Source organism: Thalassophryne amazonica, chromosome 12 (genome assembly GCF_902500255.1).
Source record: "Thalassophryne amazonica chromosome 12, fThaAma1.1, whole genome shotgun sequence".
Taxonomy (NCBI): Eukaryota; Metazoa; Chordata; class Actinopteri; order Batrachoidiformes; family Batrachoididae; genus Thalassophryne; species Thalassophryne amazonica.
Window position 1 is genome coordinate 46,755,733 of NC_047114.1, and position 24,706 is coordinate 46,780,438.

At 43.1% G+C, this 24,706-nt stretch overlaps 1 long non-coding RNA gene across 1 annotated transcript; it reads left to right on the top strand.

The window, feature by feature from the left end:
- Positions 1-6,401: 6,401 nt before the first annotated feature.
- LOC117521132 lies at positions 6,402-16,367 on the top strand. Its single transcript, XR_004563896.1, has 3 exons — positions 6,402-6,412; positions 10,289-10,292; positions 16,050-16,367. It is a non-coding gene; the product is annotated as an uncharacterized LOC117521132 (long non-coding RNA).
- The last annotated feature ends 8,339 nt before the right edge of the window (positions 16,368-24,706 follow it).

The following is a 24,706-nucleotide window of genomic DNA, read 5'->3' on the forward strand; positions in this document are numbered from 1 at the left end:
AAGGCTCATCCGTTCATAAGCAAAGATGGGGTGAGGATCACCACTTTGTGAACAACTGTGTGAAAAATAGTCAATAGAACAATGTTTCTCAACGTTCAATTACAAGGATTTTAGGGATTCCACCATCTACAGTCCATAATATACAACCCCTGGTAATAATTATGGAATCACCGGCCTCGGAGGATGTTCATTCAGTTGTTTAATTTTGTAGAAAAAAAGCAGATCACAGACATGACACAAAACTAAAGTCATTTCAAATGGCAACTTTCTGGCTTTAAGAAACACTATAAGAAATCAAGAAAAAAAATTGTGGCAGTCAGTAACGGCTACTTTTTTAGACCAAGCAGAGGGAAAAAAATATGGACTCAATTCTGAGGAATAAATTATGGAATCACCCTGTAAATTTTCATCCCCAAAACTAACACCTGCATCAAATCACATCTGCTTGTTAGTCTGCATCTAAAAAGGAGTGATCACACCTTGGAGAGCTGTTGCACCAAGTGGACTGACATGAATCATGGCTCCAACACAAGAGATGTCAATTGAAACAAAGGAGAGGATTATCAAACTCTTAAAAGAGGGTAAATCATCATGCAATGTTGCAAAAGATGCTAGTTGTTCATAGTCGGCTGTGTCTAAACTCTGGACCAAATACAAACAACATGGGAAGGTTGTTAAAGGCAAACATACTGGTAGACCAAGGAAGACATCAAAGCGTCAAGACAGAAAACTTAAAGCAATATGTCTCAAAAATCGAAAATGCACAACAAAACAAATGAGGAAGGAATGGGAGGAAACTGGAGTCAACGTCTGTGACCAAACTGTAAGAAACCGCCTAAAGGAAATGGGATTTACATACAGAAAAGCTAAACGAAAGCCGTCATTAACACCTAAACAGAAAAAAAACAAGGTTACAATGGGCTAAGGAAAAGCAATCGTGGAATGCGGATGACTGGATGAAAGTCATATTCAGTGATGAATCTCAAATCTGCATTGGGCAAGGTTAGACCTCTTCAAATTAGACCTTTTTCATCAAACTTATGCAAACTGATATTATTCCCATTATCCAAGGTCTAACGTAACTAAATATACCAGTTACTTTGATCTTGGACCTTGGCTATGCCTGCCTCAAGAGCCATGCAGTTTTTTTCAAAAACGCTGCAAAATTCGGGATATTATGTCCTTGTTTTCTTTGTAGCTTCCCAGAGGTTAATGCTATAGCATTGAAAGTGGTACCAAATGAAAGCTAATAAAATTGTCTTGTATATGGTGTCAAACACATGAACACCTGTGTAAATTTTAACTAATTTTAATGCACAAACATACATATTTTTGATGCTTGGAAAGGATGACATCATATGATACATAACTTTATCTCAAAAATGTTACTCTATAGTCTATACAGCTTTACTAAAGCTGTATGCTGCGTCAAGCTCAGTGAACATCACATGACAAGTTTGACAAGTAAAAAGCCAAATTATCACCAAGTAAACAAAATCATAAATTTCACTGGAAGTAATGAGTAAAATATTCAGTTACAATGAGCCAAATGAAACTGAATATATTAGCACTGCTATTAAAACAAAACATGCATTTTAATATTTTGCATAAACCTCCAGGAAACAATTATATACTGAACAAAAATATAAATCCAACACTTTTGTTTTTGCTCTCATTTTTCATGAGCTCTATAGTCTATAGTTCTATAGCTCTATAGTCTATACAGCTTTAGTAAAGCTGTATAGACTATAGAGTAACATTTTTGAGATAAAGTTATGTATCATATGATGTCATCCTTTCCAAGCATCAAAAATATGTATGTTTGTGCATTAAAATGAGTTAAAATTTATACAGGTGTTCATGTGTTTGACACCATATGCAAGACAATTTTATTAGCTTTCATTTGGTACCACTTTCAATGCTATAGCATTAACCTCTGGGAAGCTACAAAGAAAACAAGGACATAATATCCCGAATTTTGCAGCGTTTTTGAAAAAAAAACTGCATGGCTCTTGAGGCAGGCATAGCCAAGGTCCAAGACCAAAGTAACTGGTATATTTAGTTAAGTTAGACCTTGGAGAATGGGAATAATATCAGTTTGCATAAGTTTGATGAAAAAGGTCTAATTTGAAGAGGTCTAGGCAAGGTGATGATGCTGGAACTTTTGTTTGGTGCCGTTCTAATGAGATTTATAAAGATGACTGCCTAAAGAGAACATGTAAATTTCCACAGTCATTGATGATATGGGGCTGCATGTCAGGTAAAGGCACTGGGGAGATGGCTGTCATTACATCATCAATAAATGCACAAGTTTACGTTGATATTTTGGACACTTTTCTTATCCCATAAATTGAAAGGATGTTTGGGGATGATGAAATCATTTTTCAAGATGATAATGCATCTTGCCATAGAGCAAAAACTGTGAAAACATTCCTTGCAAAAAGACACATAGGGTCAATGTCATGGCCTGCAAATAGTCCGGATCTTAATCCAATTGAAAATCTTTGGTGGAAGTTGAAGAAAATGGTCCATGACAAGGCTCCAACCTGCAAAGCTGATCTGGCAACAGCAATCAGAGAAAGTTGGAGCCAGATTGATGAAGAGTACTGTTTGTCACAAGTCCATGCCTCAAAGACTGCAAGCTGTTATAAAAGCCAGAGGTGGTGCAACAAAATACTAGTGATGTGTTGGAGCGTTCTTTTGTTTTTCATGATTCCATAATTTTTTCCTCAGAATTGAGTGATTCCATATTTTTTTCCCTCTGCTTGGTCTAAAAAAGTAACCGTTACTGACTGTCACAATTTTTTTCCTGATTTCTTATAGTGTTTCTTAAAACCAGAAAGTTGCCATTTGAAATGACTTTAGTTTTGTGTCATGTCTGTGATCTGCTTTTTTTTCTACAAAATTAAACAACTGAATGAACATCCTCCGAGGCCAGTGATTCCATAATTATTGCCAGGGGTTGTAATCAGAAGATTCAGAGAATCTGGAGAACTTTCTACACATAAGCGGCAAGGCCGAAAACCAACATTGAATGCCCGTGACCTTCAATCCCTCAGGTGGCACTGCATTAAAAACCAACATCATTGTGTGAAGGATCTTACCGCGTGGGCTCAGGAACACTTCAGAAAACCATTGTCAGTTAACACAGTACGTCGCTACATTTACAAGTGCAAGTTAAAACTCTACCATGCAAAGCGAAAGCCATCAACAACATCCAGAAACACTGCCACCTTCTCTGGGCCCGAGCTCATTTGAAATGGACAGCTCCAAAGTGGAAAAGTGTGCTTTGGTCTGATGAGTCCACATTTCAAATTGTTTTCGGAAATCATGGACATCGTGTCCTCTGGACAAAAGAGGAAAAACACTGTCCAGATTGTTACCAGCGTTAAGTTCAAAAGCCAGCATCTGTGATGGTATGGGGGTGTGTTAGTGATCTGTAATGGCACCATCAATGCTGAAAGGGACATCCAGGTTTTGGAGCAACACATGCTGCCATCCAAGCAACGTCTTTTTCAGGAACATCTCTGTTTATTTCAGCAAGACAATATCAAGCCACATTCTGCACTTGTTACAACAGCGTGGCTTCGTAGTAAGAGTGCGGGAACTAGACTAGCCTGCCTGCAGTCCAGACCTGTCGCCCATTGAAAATGTGTGGCGCATTATGAAGCGCAAATTACAACAACGGAGACCCCGGACTGTTGAACAACTTAAGTCGTACATCAAGCAAGAATGGGAAAGAATTCCACCTACAAAGCTTCAACAATTAATGTCTTCAGTTCCCAAATGCTTATTGAGTGTTGTTAGAAGGAAAGGTGATGTAACACAGTGGTAAACATACCACTGTCCCAGCTTTTTTGAAACATGTTGCAGGCATCCATTTCAAAATGAGCAAATATTTGCACAAAAACAATAAGGTTTATCAGTTTGAACATTAAATATCTTGTCTTTGTGGTGTATTCAATTGGATATAGGTTGAAGAGAAATTGCAAAACATTGTATTCTGTTTTTATTTACATTTTACACAACATCCCAACTTCATTGGAATTGGGGTTAGAACTTTGTGGGAATATTGCTTGGATAGAGGTGATTACATTTTGGATTAGCTTGGCCAGAGTCAAGGGAACCGTGGCCTGAAAACACAATTTTTGGAGGTTATCTCAACAACCAACAAGCCGAGATGGATAACACTTGGTGGGAATATTAATCGAAAAGATATAATTTGACCAAATTCTTTTTTTCTTTATTTATTGGTGATATCTGAACAACTAAGAAGCTGAGATGGATGATCTAAAGCATGTATCAATCAGACAGATATTTGTGATTGACTGTTACGAATGACTTCATAATGAAGTCATATGAGGAAGTCATAAAGACAAATATATACTGCTCAAAACAATTAGGGGAACACAGTGTCCCTCTAATAATTTTGTGCAGTGTATTTACTTGATCATTTACACCTCGTCTAGAGTGTACAGGGTATGCATCAGCCCTCTGATACATTTCATTTGTATAAGGCACTCTTTCGTTAAAAACAACTAGAAGGTACCCTGAGAGAATGCAACACCCGCACCTTATGTTTGACATTGATTCCTGCAATTTAATTCTTTCTTTTTCACAAACATAATATGGTTCTCTATGCATTCATCATATCCATTCCATTTTTTATTACAAGAATAGAGCTACTATCATGTCAGGACATCACCAAATAAAAAAAAATTCTCACCCATTGCAGGTGTTTGAGATGCAAATTAAAGATCAGCTTTTCAGGTGAAATGTATGTGTTATGAGCACATGAGCACTTAAGAGCTTGGGTTGAACCTTACCATCAAAGGTCATGAGCCAACAGGAAAGTTTGGTTACAAATAAATAGAAGATATATATATATATATACGAGGTCTGTCCATAAAGTATAGGTCCTTTTTATTTTTTTCAAAAACTATATGGATTTCATTCATATGTTTTTACGTCAGACATGCTTGAACCCTCGTGCGCATGCGTGAGTTTTTCCACGCCTGTCGGTGACGTCATTCGCCTGTGAGCACTCCTTGTGGGAGGAGTCGTCCAGCCCCTCGTCGGAATTCCTTTGTCTGAGAAGTTGCTGAGAGACTGGCGCTTTGTTTGATCAAAAGTTTTTCTAAACCTGTGAGACACATCGAAGTGGACATGGTTCGAAAAATTAAGCTGGTTTTCAGTGAAAATTTTAACGGCTGATGAGAGATTTTGAGGTGACGCTGTCGCTTTAAGGACTTCCCACAGTGCGAGACATCGCGCAGCGCTCTCAGGCGGCGTCATCAGCCTGTTTCAAGCTTAAAACCTCCACATTTCAGGCTCTATTGATCCAGGACGTCGTGAGAGAACAGAGAAGTTTCAGAAGAAGTCGGTTTCAGCATTTTATCCGGATATTCCACTGTTAAAGGAGATTTTTTTAATGAAAGACGTGCGGACGGGTCGCGCGTCGGGACGCAGCCGCCGCGACGCTCCGCCACAGGAAAAACACCTCTGTTGGAAGCCTTAAGGACAAGTTGGAACATGTCCAGCTGTTAAACAATTTCTCATATACTCACTCCACTGAAAGCCATCAAAAGCCGCCTGGATTTTACAAATGGTTATCAACACGGAGGTGTTTTTCCTGTGCCGCCGCACCGCGTCGGCTGCGTCCCGACGCGCGGACCCGTCCGCACGTCTTTCATTAAAAAAAATCTCATTTAACAGTGGAATATCCGGATAAAATGCTGAAACCGACTTTTTCTGAAACTTCTCTGTTCTCTCACGACGTCCTGGATCAATAGAGCCTGAAATGTGGAGGTTTTAAGCTTGAAACAGGCTGATGACGCCGCCTGAGAGCGCTGCGCGACGTCTCGCACTGTGGGAAGTCCTTAAAGCGACAGTGTCACCTCAAAATCTCTCATCAGCCGTTAAAAGTTTCACTGAAAACCAGCTTAATTTTTCGAACCATGTCCACTTCGATGTGTCTCACAGGTTTAGAAAAAATTTTGATCAAACAAAGCGCCAGTCTCTCAGCAACTTCTCAGACAAAGGAATTCCGACGAGGGGCTGGACGACTCCTCCCACAAGGAGTGCTCACAGGCGAATGACGTCACCGACAGGTGTGGAAAAACTCACGCATGCGCACGAGGGTTCAAGCATGTCTGACGTAAAAACATATGAATGAAATCCATATAGTTTTTGAAAAAAATTAAAAGGACCTATACTTTATGGACAGCCCTCGTATATATATATATGCATTGCATATATGCATTTTTCTCAAAATCAAATTAATTTGTCCTTGGGTAACCATCATTCCACCAAGTTTGATCAATTAGATTTATTTACCAAATCACAGCATGTGGTGCTTCACATGGGTAAGGTCTAATCTCACCAACCTCCCTGAGCAAGCACACAAGCAACAGTCATAAGAAAAAACTCCCTCTGGCGTTTTATGAGGAAGAAACCTCAAGCAGACCAGACTCAGAGGGGTGACCCAGTGCTTAGGTCATTCTACCAAATAACAGAAACAAGAAAACCAAAAATCCAAATCACATCAAAACTTCTGTCTTGACAAACAATAGTGTGGTCTGAAGTGCCCACTGCAAGTGCATTTGGGGTGTGTTCAACTCTGTGTTTCTATTTACACTGTGTAATCTGAACACAGAGTACGGTGAACAGGGGTGGTATTTACTCTGTTAATTAATCATGGATGTGTTCTGGGCATAACGTGAATTACAATAATCAGACTGTCATTCCCTTTAAAGAATCATATTCATTCAAACCTGGTGTTAGGTGTAACCAAGTGATAAGCTTCAATGATCTCAGATGAAGCCCACCTGGAAGAAGAAAAGGTTGCAGTTCCTTGACTGTCCACTTTTTTTTCACCTGGACCTCTCAGAGGACTTGAAAAACTGCAAAAGCTTAGATGTCTATAACCAGTTTGTTTGTGGCTGGGTCAGAGAAAAAGTGTCACGGATCGTGAAGGATGAATGGAAAAGTAACGTTTCACCGCAGACCACAGTGCATTGTTTCTTAATGAAAGGAAAGGAGTTTAAAACATGCCGTGCACACACAAAACAGCTGTTAACATCTGCTGACAATGTTCTGACTGCAGCATTCAGTGATCATTGATTCGCTGAAAACCTTGTAGCTGATACGTCAGCTGTGCGTGAAGAGTTCAGACAGAGTTTGAGCAAAACTTCGGAGCTTGTTTCTGAGTCGGCCACTTTTTGAATGACAAAGGTAAGCCAATAAAATACCCTAACAAATTGGATAATCTATTGTCTCATAAAACTGGGTTGTCACTACAGACGTAGCCTAATCACTGTGTTGGCACAGTAGGGTACAAACTTCAACTAGTTGCAAGCTAGGCCATTTAAAGGACATTATTTAATGTCCTGGTTAGCAAGTATTCATGATTGCAAGTCTATTTGTGCACATGTGCTGAAAATGTGTGGTCGCTGAAGTATTTTATTGATAATTATTAGTGATGGAGAAACTGAAGCGTTTTGAACTACTGAATCAATATGAAGCAATTGTGTTGAAATGGTTCAGTGCTTGAAACATTTGATATGGCAACATCTGTTGGCCAATCTTTAAGATAGCATTTGTGTTGAACAATTAGACACTGTTATGTCTGTTAAATAAAGGTTCGATGTGCATCTTGAAATTTTGACTATATTTTTGTTTAAAGACATTCATAATATACTTGTGTTATAATATGACTGTGCCATCATAAAATACTGTATGTAACAGGGATATAAATTGTGAAATTGTGTCCAAAAAAATGAGGTGGGCTTCATAGATAATTGGCAAAGCTTCTGGGGAAAACCTGGTCTTGTTAGGAGAGATGGCATCCATCCCACTTTGGATGGAGCAGCTCTCATTTCTAGAAATCTGGCCAATTTTATTAAATCCTCCAAACCGTGACTATCCAGGGTTGGGACCAGGAAGCAGAGTTGTAGTCTTACACACCTCTCTGCAGCTTCTCTCCCCCTGCCATCCCCTCATTACCCCATCCCCGTAGAGACGGTGCCTGCTCCCAGACCACCAATAACCAGCAAAAATCTATTTAAGCATAAAAATTCAAAAAGAAAAAATAATATAGCACCTTCAACTGCACCACAGACTAAAACAGTTAAATGTGGTCTATTAAACATTAGGTCTCTCTCTTCTAAGTCCCTGTTAGTAAATGATATAATAATTGATCAACATATTGATTTATTCTGCCTTACAGAAACCTGGTTACAGCAGGATGAATATGTTAGTTTAAATGAGTCAACACCCCCGAGTCACACTAACTGTCAGAATGCTCGTAGCACGGGCCGAGGCGGAGGATTAGCAGCAATCTTCCATTCCAGCTTATTAATTAATCAAAAACCCAGACAGAGCTTTAATTCATTTGAAAGCTTGACTCTTAGTCTTGTCCATCCAAATTGGAAGTCCCAAAAACCAGTTTTATTTGTTATTATCTATCGTCCACCTGGTCGTTACTGTGAGTTTCTCTGTGAATTTTCAGACCTTTTGTCTGACTTAGTGCTTAGCTCAGATAAGATAATTATAGTGGGCGATTTTAACATCCACACAGATGCTGAGAATGACAGCCTCAACACTGCATTTAATCTATTATTAGACTCAATTGGCTTTGCTCAAAAAGTAAATGAGTCCACCCACCACTTTAATCATATCTTAGATCTTGTTCTGACTTATGGTATGGAAATAGAAGACTTAACAGTATTCCCTGAAAACTCCCTTCTGTCTGATCATTTCTTAATAACATTTACATTTACTCTGATGGACTACCCAGCAGTGGGGAATAAGTTTCATTACACTAGAAGTCTTTCAGAAAGCGCTGTAACTAGGTTTAAGGATATGATTCCTTCTTTATGCTCTCTAATGCCATATACCAACACAGTGCAGAGTAGCTACCTAAACTCTGTAAGTGAGATAGAGTATCTCGTCAATAGTTTTACATCCTCATTGAAGACTACTTTGGATGCTGTAGCTCCTCTAAAAAAGAGAGCTTTAAATCAGAAGTGCCTGACTCCGTGGTATAACTCACAAACTTGTAGCTTAAAGCAGATAACCCGTAAGTTGGAGAGGAAATGGCGTCTCACTAATTTAGAAGATCTTCACTTAGCCTGGAAAAAGAGTCTGTTGCTCTATAAAAAAGCCCTCCGTAAAGCTAGGACATCTTTCTACTCATCACTAATTGAAGAAAATAAGAACAACCCCAGGTTTCTTTTCAGCACTGTAGCCAGGCTGACAAAGAGTCAGAGCTCTATTGAGCTGAGTATTCCATTAACTTTAACTAGTAATGACTTCATGACTTTCTTTGCTAACAAAATTTTAACTATTAGAGAAAAAATTACTCATAACCATCCCAAAGACGTATCGTTATCTTTGGCTGCTTTCAGTGATGTCGGTATTTGGTTAGACTCTTTCTCTCCGATTGTTCTGTCTGAGTTATTTTCATTAGTTACTTCATCCAAACCATCAACATGTTTATTAGACCCCATTCCTACCAGGCTGCTCAAGGAAGCCCTACCATTATTTAATGCTTCGATCTTAAATATGATCAATCTATCTTTGTTAGTTGGCTATGTACCACAGGCTTTTAAGGTGGCAGTAATTAAACCATTACTTAAAAAGCCATCACTTGACCCAGCTATCTTAGCTAGATAGACCTGTTAGACCTCAGTGCTGCTTTTGATACTGTTGACCATAAAATTTTATTACAGAGATTAGAGCATGCCATAGGTATTAAAGGCACTGCGCTGTGGTGGTTTGAATCATATTTGTCTAATAGATTACAATTTGTTCATGTAAATGGGGAATCTTCTTCACAGACTAAAGTTAATTATGGAGTTCCACAAGGTTCTGTGCTAGGACCAGTTTTATTCACTTTATACATGCTTCCCTTAGGCAGTATTATTAGACGGTATTGCTTAAATTTTCATTGTTACGCAGATGATACCCAGCTTTATCTATCCATGAAGCCAGAGGACACACACCAATTAGCTAAACTGCAGGATTGTCTTACAGACATAAAGACATGGATGACCTCTAATTTCCTGCTTTTAAACTCAGATAAAACTGAAGTTATTGTACTTGGCCCCACAAATCTTAGAAACATGGTGTCTAACCAGATCCTTACTCTGGATGGCATTACCCTGACCTCTAGTAATACTGTGAGAAATCTTGGAGTCATTTTTGATCAGGATATGTCATTCAAAGCGCATATTAAACAAATATGTAGGACTGCTTTTTTGCATTTACGCAATATCTCTAAAATCAGAAAGGTCTTGTCTCAGAGTGATGCTGAAAAACTAATTCATGCATTTATTTCCTCTAAGCTGGACTATTGTAATTCATTATTATCAGGTTGTCCTAAAAGTTCCCTAAAAAGCCTTCAGTTAATTAAAAATGCTGCAGCTAGAGTACTGACGGGGACTAGAAGGAGAGAGCATATCTCACCCATATTGGCCTCTCTTCATTGGCTTCCTGTTAATTCTAGAATAGAATTTAAAATTCTTCTTCTTACTTATAAGGTTTTGAATAATCAGGTCCCATCTTATCTTAGGGACCTCGTAGTACCATATCACCCCAATAGAGCGCGTCGCTCTCAGACTGCAGGCTTACTTGTAGTTCCTAGGGTTTGTAAGAGTAGAATGGGAGGCAGAGCCTTCAGCTTTCAGGCTCCTCTCCTGTGGAACCAGCTCCCAATTCAGATCAGGGAGACAGACACCCTCTCTACTTTTAAGATTAGGCTTAAAACTTTCCTTTTTGCTAAAGCTTATAGTTAGGGCTGGATCAGGTGACCCTGAACCATCCCTTAGTTATGCTGCTATAGACGTAGACTGCTGGGGGGTTCCCATGATGCACTGTTTCTTTCTCTTTTTGCTCTGTATGCACAACTCTGCATTTAATCATTAGTGATCGATCTCTGCTCCCCTCCACAGCATGTCTTTTTCCTGGTTCTCTCCCTCAGCCCCAACCAGTCCCAGCAGAAGACTGCCCCTCCCTGAGCCTGGTTCTGCTGGAGGTTTCTTCCTGTTAAAAGGGAGTTTTTCCTTCCCACTGTAGCCAAGTGCTTGCTCACAGGGGGTCGTTTTGACCGTTGGGGTTTTACATAATTATTGTATGGTCTTGCCTTACAATATAAAGCGCCTTGGGGCAACTGTTTGTTGTGATTTGGGGCTATATAAAAAAATTGATTGATTGATTGATTGAAATACAAAATGAAGGAGATTTGGGGGCTTCAAAGGTTTTTATTTAAAAACTAGAAGCACTCAGAGAGTGCAAACCTCCGCCAAGGCCATGGGGTCACTGACGCCATAACATCTACACGCCGTGGAATCATTGAAATTTAAAGGTCGCTGGTAAGAAAAGGCGTGAGGCAAGAGACATGAAACACAGTGTGGATTTGCAGAGAGCATGGTAACTGGAGCCTGACAGCGGATGGGTTGATGATCTTCTCTATGCGGAAGGGTTTGATGAACCGAGGTGCCAGCTTCCAAGACTCAGCTTGGAGTAGTATATCCTTGGCTGAGAGCCACACCTCCTGGCCTGGTTGATACGGTGGGGCCGGGGTACGGCGCCGGTCTGCATGGTGGATTGTCCGGTCTCTCGTCTGGAGGAGAGTGGAACGGGCTGTACTCCATACACATCTGCACCATCGTAGGTGGGCTTGAACGGAAGGCATCGTTAAGTCTCTTTTTGGGTGAGGAAACAGTGGCGGCTGGTATCCCAGAGAACATAAGAATGGAGACATGCCTGTAGCAGAACATACCAGTGAACTGTGTGCGTACTCAACCCAAGACAACTGTCTACTCCAGCAGGTCGGATGAGACAATGGGATGCACCACAGGGTGGTTCCCAGGTCCTGATTGGCCCTTTCCGCTTGACCATTGGATTCAGGGTGGTAGCTGGGCGAGAGATTGACTGAGGCCCCAAACGCCAAGCAGAAGTTCTTCTAGACCTGGGAGGTGAATTGGGGTCCTCTGTCTGAAACGATGTCCACTGGTATGCCATGCAGCCGGAAGACATGGTGCACTAGGAGGTTGGCAGTCTCTTGGGCCCATGGAAGTTTCTGCAGGGCCACAAAGTGCGCTGCCTTGGAAAACCTGTCGACGATGGTGAGGATGGTTGTGTGTCCGTTTGAAGGTGGGAGCCCAGTAACAAAGTCCAGGTAGATGTGCAACCAGGGACACCCAGGAGTTGGCAAGGGATGAAGCAGTCCAGATGGTTCTTGGTGAGAAGCCTTTCTTCTGGCACAGATGGTCCAGGCCTTAACATATTCTTGCACATCTGCCTGGACTGAGGGCCACCAGAAGTGTTCCTTAAGCCTGCTGAGGGTGCGAATATTCCAGGGTGACAGGGAAACTTCGAGGCATGTACAAACTGGAAGACGAAACTATGAAGGGAACTGACGTACCTTCCAGCCAGTGTCTCCACTCCTCCAGCTCCTCCTTCACTGCCAGGAGCTCCTGGTTCCCCACATCATAATTATGTTCAAGTGGGAGACAGACGCTGGGAGAAAAAAGCACAGGGGTGCAACTGGTTATCTCCCTCAGCTCACTGGGAAAGGATGGCCCCGATCCAGATGTCAAAGGCATCGACCTCCATGATGAATTCATGATCCAGATTGGGCTGAATAAATATGGGTGCGTTAGTGAACTTGTGTTTCAATGAGAGGAGGTAAGACTGTGTAGGGGAGCGGTGACCTGACTGAAATTTCTGATGAACCGGCAGCAAAAGTTGGCAAACCCGAGGAATTGTTGAAGCTGTTTTATGTTGGCAGGGACTGGCCAGTCAGAAATGGCGCAGATCTTGGCTGGATCTGGTCTGATCTTGTTGGAAAACAAATCGTAAAAGGATACACTGGACTGATGGAAGGCACACTTTTCTGCTTTGACAAACGGTTTTCTAGAAGTCGCTGTAACACTAGATGGAGATGGTGACTATGATCTTATTTGTTCTTGAAAAAAAGAGCATGTCGTCCAAATACACAAAGACAAAGCAGTTAAGGAAATATCTCAGTATATCATTAACCAGGGCTTGGTACATGGTGAGAGTGTTAGTGAGACCAAAGGGCATTACCAGGTGCTCAAAATGCACCAGGGGGTTGTTAAAGGCTGTCTTCCACTCATTTCCCTCCCTAACAGATGCACCATGAAGAGAGTTGAAAGCAGAATCCAAAAGTGGCAAGGGATACTTATTACGTATCATTATGACATTAAGACCCCGGAAATCAAAACAAGGTCATAATGTTCCGTCCTTCTTCCCCACAAAAAAAAAAAAAAAAAACACCCATGGGTGAGTAAGAGAGCCAAATGAGACCAGCTGCCAGGAAGTCCTGTATGTATTGCTTCATTGATTACCTTTCCAGGTGCGACAGATTATACAAATGGCTGGAAGGCAGTGGTGTGCCCAGAAGCAAATCGATGGTGCAATCATATGGTCTGTGGAGGAGGAAGGGAAAGAGCATGGCTTTTACTCAGACTCCCTGGCACTGGGGGTAGAAGGTTCAGAGGACCTAAGACACCACAGGTGGCAGGGCTCGCCCCACCGGGTTATGGCACCAGTCGGCCAATCGATGTTAGGATTGTGCAATGACAGCCAAGGGTGCCCCTATACCAGTGAAGGAACTCAAGAATAAACATAAAAGCAAATGGACTCCCTGTGATTACCTGAAACAATTAAGGTGATAGGCACCATCTGATATGTGATACTGGAGAGAGGTGTCCCATCTAACACATTAACTGCAATAGGGATGAGGGTCGAGGGAGTTTGGTTCATCCCGGATCACCAGTTCATATTTAAGATTCTCGGAAAGACCATTAACAAACGCGCTTCGCAGTGCGCCAGCATTCCAGCCTGACTGGGCGGCCAGTACTCAAAATTCCACGGAATATGCTGCCACACTGTGAGCCTCACGATAAAGGGACAATAATCTTTTGGAGGTCGTCTGCCCCCGCATCGGATGATCGAACACCATCCGGAAATCTTGCTCAAAAGCAGAATAAGTAGACAGTAAAGGCGACTGCTGTCCCCAGAGAGCCATGGCCCACGAAAGAGCTTCACCACGGAAGCTGCTATCAGTAGAATAATGTAACGGGTGCTTGAATGGTTGGAGACTGTGTGGAAGTGGATGGTTGTGAAGTAAAAGAAGTGAGCTGAGCGACTTGAGTTGTGAGGGTTGTGATACAAGAGTTAGAAAGAGATACTTGCTGTGTAAATGTGGAGAGCTGTTTGGTCAGGGTGGATATTTCTTGTTGCTGCTGGTCAAGAAAGGTTCCCTGCGAGCTGAAGGCCTGTCTGACTGGGTCCGCTCCAGCTGAGTCCATGAAGCTGGCCAGAAACTCCTATTATGGTTAAAACCAGAAAACAGGTTAAAGAACTCAATATGCAGGAAGCACACAATGAGTAGGCAAAAAAGTAACAATTTGTTGTAGGTCAAGGTAAATGATAATGGTAAGATTTCAAGAGACACTGGAAGAGGGAGACGCCGACCAGACCAGAGTGTAGCTAAATCTTCCCAGACAGGTGACAGAGGAGCCAGAACCAAGTGGCCACACACGGCGCTGACAGCAGATGAATCTAAGTGCACAAGAAAAAGCGATTAGGAATGTCCAAAAATACATTAGCTTAGGAACAACGAAGGAAACACTGAGGCCAGAATAACACGCAAGGTGAACTGAGTTTCCGGCATCTGTGGAGTGGAAGAGCCAGGGTTTAAATACAGCAGGTGGTTGATTGAAGACAGGTGTGCCAATCTGCTCCGTGATGCAGCGCCTGAAGAGACAGGAAAGGAGGAGAACCAGAGGCAGAGCACAGGTCCAATACAGCACAACATTGGCTCTCTGTCTGACATCTGTGGCAGCCAACAACGTGATAATGAATCACTATGACAGCATTTGAATGCTAAAAATAGATGTAGGTATGAATAGAATGGATAGCAGTGTACCGCCAAGATGGCCACTTCCAGGTTCGTGACATCATGTGAAAACACTCTATCGGTAGTTTCCTCCAAGACAGCTGTACAGGGGTAATTTTTTGTCAAAGTTCTTTGTTTAAAACATTTTAAGCCATAAAATTATGTATAATTAGGGGCGTGGTTGGTTTGAGTGACGGTAGCTGACCTCTGCGTCTCAGCCAATCATAATGTCTGTAAACCAGTGTCTGGTGGTAGCGACTGCTAGCCGTTGTGGAGGGCTGTGTGTCTCATTTTGAACATTTTATTGCAAACACTTGGAATAATATGGCTTTTTGTGTGGTGAAACATCCTCATGGATCATCAGAATCAGAATCAGAATGCTTTTTATTGTCATTATACATTGGTACAACGAGATTAGGCCCATCCAGTTGCAGTGCAATAAAATAGAATAAAAATAAAAATAGTGCAAAAAAACAGATAAAAATAGTGCAAGAGTATGTGTCAAAAACAAGATATAAAGAAAAATTCAACAATGTAAGGAAAAATATATATACACAATTGACACTAGTGCAAGGTGCGGCTAGGATATAAATATATTGCACAGAAATGTATATTATCTATGGGTGATTGGGTTATTGCACATGGTTAGGATTGCACGAGGAGGATCAGTGCATGCTAGAGTTCAATGTGGTTATTATGGCTTTCGGGAAGAAACTGTTTTTCAGTCTGTTTGTTTTTGTCCTTGTGAGCCTGTAGTGCCTCCCTGAGGGCATCAGGTCAAACAGGGCAGAGCCAGGGTGAAAGCAGTCTTTGGAGATCGCTTTGGCTCTGCTGAGGCAGCGGGAGGTGTAAATGTCCAACAGGGAGGGGAGAGGGCGGCTGATGATCTTCTGTGCTGCCTTAACAACCCTCTGCATTCTCTCCCTGTCAGCAGCGGTGGAGCTGCCAAACCATACTGTGATGCAATATGTCAGCAGGCTCTGTCGGCCCCCACCTCAGGCAGTGGGAGGGCAGGAGCAGGTGAGTGCAGCTGGGAAGATCGAACCGAGCAAAGAAGCCGTTTAGCTCCTCTGCCAGTGGTGCACTCAGGTCCGCTGTTGGAGCATCACAACCCTGGAAGTTTGTGATGTCATGTATTCCCTGCCACACCCTCCGTGCATTGCTGCTAGACAGATGGGACTCTATCTGCATCCTGTGGTCCGCCTTTGCTCTTTTTACTCCTCTCTTCAGGTCAGCTCTGGCAGCACTATACAGAGCTCTGTCACCTGACCTGAAGGCAGCATCGCAGGCCCTGAGGAGTGAGCGGACCTGGCTGGTCATCCAGGGTTTCTGATTTGGAAAAGCCCAGATGGTTTTTGTCACAGTTACATTCCCGATGCAGAACTGAATGTAGTCCAGAACCGTTCCCGTGTGTGTCTCCAGCTCATGATGTTCAAAGGTCCCAGGTCCCAGTCTATCTGTTGGAAGCAGTCTTGGAGTATGGAGAGTGTGTTGTCAGGCCAGATTCTAACAGTCTTTGTTGTGGGCTCAAGCCTGCGTCTAAGGGGGGTGTAGGCTGGCGTGAGCAGGAGGGAAAGATGGTCTGACTGTCCGAGGTGGGGGAGGGGTATGGCTCTGTATGCAAGTTTGATGTTGGAGTAAACATGATCCAGTGTGTTCTCCCCTCTTGTAGCACATTTCACGTGCTGGTAGAAGTTAGGCAGTACAGTCTTTAAGTTGGCCTTGTTAAAATCCCTTGCTAAGATGTGTACTCCGTCTGGGTGAGCCCGCTGCTGTTCGTTCATGGTGCTCAGCAGGTGAGAGAGCGCTGTGTTTACACTGGCGTCGGGTGGAATATACACAGCAGTGATGATAACAATAGTTAGCTCTATCGGGAGAAAAAAAAGCCAGCACTTTACAGACATCTGGGGAGCAGTGACTGTCTATGATTGTCCCGTTGTTGCACCAGTTATCATGCACATAAATACAGAGCCCCCCACCTCTCCTCTTCCCGGAGTCCTTTGTCCTGTCTCCGCATAGCAGCGTGCGGCCAGCTAGCTGCACGCTAGCGTCGGGTATGTCCGGGTGTAGCCAGGTTTCGGTGATAATAAGCACACAGCAGTCACGAACATAGCGATTTCCAGCGAGTTGTAAAACCAGGTCGTCCGTTTTATGCACCAGGGAGCTGGCACTGGAGAGAAACAGGCTCGGGAGGGGTGGCTTGTGTGGTTGTTTGCGTAGCCTTAACATAACACCAGACCTGCAGCCTCGCTTCTGCTTCCTCTCCCTCCTCGGTCTTCATCGCCTCCCAGATCCGATAACAATCCATGGAGAGCCCGGTGGTCTCGTTATGTCGTCTGGGATGTTGTGCGTGTGGTGAAAGTTGCTCGAAACAGATATCTGATGTAAATGGCCGATATCCAACAGCGACTGGCGGGTGTACTGCAAGCTCGCAGCACAGATAGTGTCCAAAAATAAATAAAACTGTAGGAAAATAAAAAGAAACGAGCACTGAACGGAGAGCTGGAAAGCTGCTGCACCACCTAGGTGCGCCGCTATCATTTGTCTCTAAGACGCCCCAGCTTCAATGTTCATGTTGAGTGAAATTCTCGTCTTATTTAATGTTGTATGCTAACGGCATTAACAGTGTTAGCAGTTATTGGTAGCCTGATTGATGAGGTCCATTTAATGCATGATTATTGAGAAAATAAGTGGCTCAGTTGATTGAACATGATTTGGAAAGGTACACACCTGTCTACATATAAGGTCCCACAGTTGACAGTGCATGTCAGAGCACAAACAAAGCATGACGTCAAAGGAATTGTCTGTAGATCTTCAAGACAGGATTTTCTCAAGGCATAAGTCTGGGGAAGGGTACAGAAACAGTTTTACTGCTGTGAAGGTCCCAATGAACACAGTGGCCTCCATCATCCATAAATGGAAGTGGATTGGATGCACTAGGACACTTCCTAGAGCTGGCTGCCCATTTAAACTGAGCGATCGGGGGAGAAGGGCCTTAGTCAGGGAGGTGACCAAGAACCTGAAGGTTACTCTGTCAGAGCTCCAGCATTCCTCTGTGGAGAAAGAAGAACCTTTCAGAAGGACAACCATCTCTGCAGTATGGTAGAGTGGCCAGATGGAAGCCACTCCTTAGTTAAAGCCACATGGCAGCCCACCTGGAGCTTCCCAAAAGGCACCTGAAGGACTCTTAGACTATGAGAAACAAAATTCTCTGGTCTGATGAGACAAAGATTGAACTCTTTGGCATGAATGCCAGGCGTCATGTTTGGAGGAAACCGGGCACCATCCCTACAATGAAGCATGGTGGTGGCAGCATCATACTGTGGGGATATTTTTCAGTGGCAGGAACTGGGAGACTCGTCAGGATTGACGGAAACATAAATGCACCAATGTACAGAGTCATCCTGGATGAAAACCTGCCCCAGAACGTTCTTGACCTCAGACTGGGGCGACTGTTCATCTTTCAGCAGGATAATGGCCCTAAGCACACAGCCAAGATATCAAAGGAGTGGCTTCAATTTTCAATTTCAATTTATTTTCATTTATATAGTGCCAAATCAAAACAGAGTTGCCTCAAAGCGCTTCACACAGGTAAGGTCTAACTTTACCAACCCCCAGAGCAACAGTGGTAAGGAAAAACTCCCTCTGAGGAAGAAACCTCAAGCATACCAGACTCAAAGGGGTGACCCTCTGCTTGGGAATTGCTACAAACATAAATTACAGAACAATTCACGGACAAATATACAAGAAATGCTATTGGCGCACAGGACAGGAGGATCGCCAACACAAATACAACTCCCATCTCTGGATGAAGCTGCACCTTAAACAGAGAGAAAAAACAGAATCAGGCATCAGAAAGACAAAAAATACTGTATAATTTGCCAACATTAAACAACAAGAAAAACAGAGAAATACTAAGGTGATCGCCGGCCAATAGCCCTAAACTTCACTAAAAGACCCAGAATTTAGGTTAAGTTGAGGCCGCAGCCCACTCCAATTACTAATAAATGAATTAAAAGAGTAAAAAGCGTAAAACAAAACTACCAGTATGCTAGCCATATGAAAGGGAAAATATGTGCGTCTTAAGTCTGGACTTGAAAGTCTCCACAGAATCTAACTGTTTTATTGACGCAGGGAGATCATTCCACAGAACAGGGGCACGATAAGAGAAAGCTCTGTGACCCACAGACTTTTTATTCACCTTAGGGACACAGAGTAGTCCTGCACCCTGAGAACGTAAAGCCCGGGCCGGTACGTAAGGTTTAATTAGGTCAGCTAGGTAGGGAGGTGCGAGTCCATGAATAATTTTATAGGTTAGTAGCAGAACCTTAAAATCTGATCTCACTGGGACAGGAAGCCAGTGAAGGGATGCCAAAATGGGTGTAATGTGGTCGAACTTTCTGCTTCGTGTCAAAAGTCTGGCTGCAGCATTTTGAACCAATTGGAGACCCCTAATTGTAGACTGTGGTAAACCAGAAAATAGAATACTGCAGTAGTCCAATCTTGAAGAGATAAATGCATGGATCAGGGTCTCAGCATCAGCCATAGACAGGATGGGACGAATCTTCGCTATATTTTACAGGTGGAAGAAAGCAGTCCTAGTAATATTTCTAATGTGGAGGCCAAAGGACAACGAAGGATCAAAAATTACCCCAAGGTTCCTCACTTTGTCAGTGTGATGTATGACACACGAGCCGAGGCTGAGCGTTAACCGGCCAAATTGATGCCGATGTCTCACTGGACCAAGAACCATTAGTGTTTAAAAGTAGAAAGTTTCTAGACATCCAACTTCTCACTGCGTCAGAACAGTTCTGTGAATGTCCTTGAGTGGCCCAGCCAGAGCCCAAACCTGAATCCGATTGAACATCTCTGGAGAAATCTGAAAATGGCTGTGCACCCACGCTTCATATTCAAGAAGACTTGAGGCTGTAATTGCTGCAAAAGGTGCATCAACAAAGTATTGAGCAAAGGGTGTGAATATGTATGTACATGTGATTTCTTAGTTTATTTTTAAAATTTACACACACAAAAAAACACTTTTCATGTTGTCATAATGGGGTGTTGTGAGTAGACGTTTGAGGGGAAAAAATTAATTCACTCCATTTTGGAATGAGACTGTAACATAACAAAATGTGGAAAAAGCAAAGCGCTGTGAATACTTTCTGGATGCACCGTCAGCAGAGTCTGTGCTGCCAACATGGTGACGCCCATATATGGGCTTAATATTGGCTGGTCTGGGACTCTATAGAAAACCTATGGATGATGTCAAGCATCCATCTGGCCCCTCCACTTCTCACTCTGAACACACCTTTACCAACTGGCCTTTCTCACTACTCCTGGACCTCCAGGTTTCTTGCTCCCCTACAGCACCGCTCTGCCACACTGGGGCTCGAAAACTAGTAGGCCGCAAACTGGGTCGGAAAGCGTGGCCATAGTCCAAAGCTTAAGTGGAAACAGCGATGAACCCTTTGTGTGGATCTGTTGCTGCACAGCAGGAAAACAAATGTCAGCTACAGGAGAGAGAGAGAAAGAGAGAGAGAGAGAGAGAGTGTGTGCATTATGATATTTGCACACATCAAGTCTGTGCCCATGGAGATACAAACACATCTTTGTGTGCACATGCACGCATGCTGTCATGCATCATTTCTAACAGCTATAAATGTCTTTATATGTGTATAGTGTATATGAGCCAATAAATACTCAAACAGCAACGAGTTTAGGTGTGTCCCACTAATGACACGACTGCTGCACCAGCATCAAACACACTGTGAAGATGACTGAAGGCAAGGTGGGCTGGCGACTCTATGACACGTTATCATTGCTTGCAGTGAAAATGATGAAGTATTTTCCTGTTGCGCTGTAGAGATTTGGGGCGCCCATTTGTCTCCTATTATGTTGCAGTGTTTTGAAGAACTGGGTCCAGGCAGAAGAGTCACGAGGCTTATACGAGGGAGGAGATGGAGGAGGAGAATTAAGTCACATTTGGAGGCCAGAGATGAAGCAAAATTCCATTAGCAACATCTGGAATTCCAACTGCATCTTGATGGCCAGACACAGCAGGACACGCCAATGAGTGGATGGGGGAGGGGAAGCAGCTGGGATCTGCAACATCCCCCTCCCCCCACTCCAATTTTATCAAAGTTCCGACAATGCAAAAAGCACGCTGCATGCTGCATGTTGCACAACTGAGTGCTGAGGTCCAGTGCTTTCTTTTCCCCACTCAGTCTCCATGAAATGCGCACACGGGTGATTGCAGCATCTTGGTTTATAAACGGGGACTAAAAAGACAAAATTCAGAAGAATTGATATTTATACACAGTAAAATCACCAGTGTAAAACTAACAGTGACAGTGTTAAATTAACACCATATGTACACTGTCAGTGTTAATTTAACATAGTAACATAGAAATGGGCTCCATCCATAGGTGCATCCATTCACACTTCCATGTCTTTTGCCACGCAAATACTTAACACAAAATCCTTAATGATCCAAGATATTTGGGATATAAGTTCATCTCACAACCCTTTCAGAAGAGTTCAGAAGACACTGACTTTGACCTACATTTTCTGGGCCAAATCAGGAAGAATTCAAATATCAGTGAGTGTATATTTATATACCTGTCCTTTACTCTACAGTGGCAGCTACACTTGTTTCTGTTACTGGATAACCCTCTGTTACCTCCCTCTGAATGACTGATTCCCTGTGTCCTTGAAGTTTAATTATATTGTGAGTTACCATTCACTCTGTCACATCACAGGCACTTGTTTCTTGTTCCTGGTCTGATTCCCTGTTGTTTTTTTTTTTAAAGGAATTTTGCACTTAATCATCTGGTTTGTTCTCTGCACTGGGGTCTCACCTGTGAACACACAGAGCACAGTTTGGCAAGTTGAGACAAGTCTGGGAATCTCTCTATCAGACCAGATGGGCGTATGCAGCAGAGCAAGCAGGAGTTTAGGTGTGGAATTTGCGGAATCAATGAACCATTTTCAGGGCTACATTTTGCTTACAGCAGGGTAGTTTCTTCTCGGACTCTGATGATGTAACCATATTTACCTCTAAAAGGTAAATCAAAATGTTTTTGCACAATATGACCACTAAGGAATGTTCTGAATTTTGACGTTCATCAGGGCCCGGTTTCATAAAGCAATCTAATCTTTCAGTCTGCTAAACGTACTTAGTCAACTACAGTTAGTTGTCCAACATTATCCATTTAATCACCGTTTGACATCAACGGTTAAACTTGTAGATTACCCATCTTACCTTAGTCAATGGTTTTCATGGGCATAACAGCCTCATGCATGCTGTTGCCAAGAGACGGCTCCAATGTGCGGCCATTTTGTTTACTTCCAGGTTGGCCATTGTCATGAACTATCCAGCCTTTGTTTCATTAATTGGCTTTATTAACATTTACAGACCCACATAAACAGCAGAATGACTTGCTTAGCTCTTATATTAGCCTAGCAGTTTCACTCTTCAGTTTCTTCTTCTACATTTCCATCGAGCTTTTTTGTGCACACAGCGTTGCTCATCATAACAGCGACACCCGGTGGCTCATGTGAGAACTGTCACAAACACATTACGACAGTCGTCTGTTGCAACCATGACCAAAAGCGGAGGAAGCTCTCCTTTTGACGGAATACGAATGACGTACTCCGTCACGTCTCACGTCTTACCTCACAAAACACGTCTTGTGTGTTTTGTGAGGTAAGACACTGACATCTTCTAGACAAAAGTAAGCTTAGCCTCCTCTGTACCAGGCTAAAAACTTTAGTCGGGTAACGTGAAACTTTATCTGACTAAAAGCTTTGTTCAATGACTAATGTCAAAAAATCAGCCAACTAAGTGAGTTTATTCGACTAAACAAGATTAGACTGCTTTATGAAACCGGACCCAGGTCTTGGTATACCAGGGTCTAATTAGTGCTTTAAATGATTGAACACCCCTGTGGCAGCCCTGCCTCAGTCTCTGGCCCTGCCCAACAGCTCAGACATTTTGCTGTGGGTCAGTATTTCTTTTGTCTTCTCCAGCTGATTCTGCGAAGTGAAGAAAAGAAACACCTCAGCATATTCCTCCCCAACACTTTTCTCTCTGTGTGTAACTGGAGAGCTTTTCTTCACTGTCTGTGAAATGACTCAGTTCATCTCACAAAGCACAACAGAACACCACACCACAATGCTCTGGCCTTTCCCAGCCATTTTCACTCCCTTCCTCTGTCTCACATTTCACCCACACTAATGAAAAGTCCATTTGTAGCCCTGAGCGTAATACTGGACATTAGCCCTCTTTTTACAAAGGCTGATCTATGTCACAATCTCATCTATCCATCAGCCAGCCCAGTGCGGCACATCAGCTCTGTCATGTCAGTACACTATCTTGCTTTATCCATATAACGCTCAACAATCCTCATTAGGGAGCTGCTTTAATGCTTATCTGTGCCGGACATTTCCGTAGTTGGCAACCAAGCTGAGGGATGGAAACTTCCCAATAGGGGAAATCCTGTCCTGGCTCAGTGTGCCTCATAAGTGTGCACTATAATCCAGAAGAGATTAAATGATGGAGACAAAATAATAGACAGAATGGTTTGTGCCGCCCGGTGCTGCCTGGTAACAAGGACAAGGCATGATGAAAACGGGTATTTGTTAATGGAACGAGTAAAAGCATATATAGGTTCCACATGGTTTTCATTTCTGTTGGGAAAGTGTAGTGACACGGACCCACAACAGGGGGCGTAAATGAACGGACAATGGAGGAAGTCAAATATGAACACTTTACTGTTGTGAATAGCACAACTCAACACAGCAGATTACAGAATAGGTGCAAAAATCAATTAACAAAGGTGTCGTGTGGGCAGGCTCGAGGATAGAAGACGTCTGTCCTGAGAAGAACCGGAACCACACGATTTCCTCCGCCACCGAACCAGGAAAATACTGGAGCCGCCAAGTTCCGAGTCCCCAGGTGGCCACCGTCTCCGCGTGTCGGATCTGGTACTGCTGGCGAAGAAAAGAAACAATCAGATGTGGGTGTGTGAACACCCAGTAACACTTATGGTGGTTATTCCACCTCCACCTCTAACACAGGAAGAGACTGAGGGCTACTTAGGTTGGACGTGCGTCACTCGTAACGTCTCCCCACACTTAGCATCCTGTTGTCAGTAGGCTCCTCAGGAACTCCTGCAACAACTCAGAGAATTACGAATTCTTTAGAACAACAACGGCTGAGAATATTACCTCCGTAGGTAGATGATATCTCGGCAACGAGGTGGAGATGACGTCCGGTCTTTATGGAGTGTTATGATGTAGAGTAGATGGGTGACAGCTGTCAAGAGATAATGAGTGACAGCTGTCACCCCCGGCTGTGTCCGTGGCGGCAGCGCCCTCTCGTGCCTGAAGCCCGCACTTCAGGCAGGGCGCCCTCTGGTGGTGGGCCAGCAGTACCTCCTCTTCTGGCGGCCCACACAATTTCCATCAGTTAAAGCTTCACCACATCCTTCACCAAGCACTAATACAACAAACAGAAACAGACCCCTTCCTTCATCTTCTCCTCTGAAGACTAACTGATGCACTGAGCTTCAGCAGTGAAACACATGCCCTGTGGGAGCATTTGTGACACCTTCCATGCAAAAGCATGACGTGGTCACATTTTGTGATTAGGTCCAAATTTGGGCCAGAACTAACAGCTGGGCTGAACCTAAAATCTACTCTGCTTCATCACAGTCTTCAGAGGAAATGAGAGTAATCCAAGACTGGAGACGATCACGCCTACTTCAGAAAAACGCC